This window comes from Haplochromis burtoni, unplaced genomic scaffold (genome assembly GCF_018398535.1).
Source record: "Haplochromis burtoni strain Fernald_Lab_line unplaced genomic scaffold, NCSU_Asbu1 Contig_358, whole genome shotgun sequence".
Lineage (NCBI taxonomy): Eukaryota > Metazoa > Chordata > Actinopteri > Cichliformes > Cichlidae > Haplochromis > Haplochromis burtoni.
In genome coordinates this window covers 212,443-213,935 of record NW_024582719.1, presented here as the reverse complement: position 1 = coordinate 213,935, position 1,493 = coordinate 212,443, and positions in this window count along the sequence as shown.

Sequence of the window (1,493 nt, the reverse complement as noted above, 5' to 3'; positions counted from 1 at the left end):
TTTCCTGGTCTGGCTTTTTATAGCAGATAACCTTAAAAATATTCTACAATGTTCTGCATATAAAGTTTAAATTTCTTCAGTATTGAACAACAGAAAAAACAGGCTTTCTTGTCCGAGGTCATTTAAGTGAAAAAAAAAAGAAAAAAAGAAAAGAAAAAGACAGCAGCTTCAGTAAAGATTTAAGTTGCAGTTATTTATATTTCCTATCACCTTAAATCTTCACTCAAATACAAGTATCTTTGACAGTGTATATACAGATGCATTATACATAAGAGACAAATTTTGTTTATTTGAAAAAGACAGCAGCCACAGCGCTGTAAACAACGGTAGACTGGTGGGTAATAAGCGAATGAATAATACAGAAAACAGAGATTGGAGACGGGAAACTGTTCTTGAAGTACAGAGAGAGATAGAGAGAGAGCTAGCTGTGCATGGAGTGTGATTTTAATAGTCGTGGAAGCAAAACAGCAAAATTCATGACGACATTGATCAAATGTGAAGCGCAGTTTGCTGCTTCTTTTGCTGCTGGCTCGGCAATTTTGGTTGGAGAGAGACAAAACCTGCAGCTCAGAATCAGCGCAAAAAGACGTAATCACAGCGCGGACCGGACGCATCAGAATCCCTAAGCTCCGACAGCGTGTCCGTCTACGGGCCGTCGGGTGAGAAAGCCGAGAAAGACAAAGCTGATTCTGATGCGTCGGTCTGTGTTTACGTCTTTGTGTGGAGTCCGTGTACCTGCTCTCATTTGCTGTTTGGTTGTTGTTGAAATGGTTTTGTGAGCTTTAATCTGAGAATCTGGCGTTTCTGGCAAAACACAGTTATATTTAAAAGTCGATTCAGGATTTAATGAATTGATATCGCTTTATTCAAGCTACTCACCTCCCACTTCCACCTGCACTTTCAACTGGACCACGGCCAATCAGAGAGGTCCCGCCCCTTACTATCTCTGATTGGTTTAGTCCACGATAGGGGCATAATGTGTCTGTTGTTGACCACAGGGAAGGTTGCAGATTTTTTTTTTTTTTTTTACAGTTGGTCGCACAGGTGCAACCAAATATTTTTTTTAGTTGCACCACTGAAAAATTTGGTCGCATTTGCGACCAAATTGGTTGCACTGAGCCCTGTATTATATATTATATATTACAGGAAATATTACAGCAGTGAGCTTGAACTCTGTGTCAAAGATTTAAGTTGCAGTTATTTATATTTCCTATCACCTTAAATCTTCACTCAAATACAAGTATCTTTGACAGTGTATATACAGATGCATTATACATAAGAGACAAATATTGTTCATTTAATATGTTGGCATTATTACATTTGGCTCAATGCTTACATATATGTGTAAAAAGCAAATGTACGAGCTGTGATAACTGTTTCTGATAGAATGAAGAGTAGACTGATATATGAAATATTCCTTTATTGGGTGAGAAAATCAGACCATGTCATAACTGCTTTAAGTCATACAGAATAGATATCAGAGCCTTAAACAG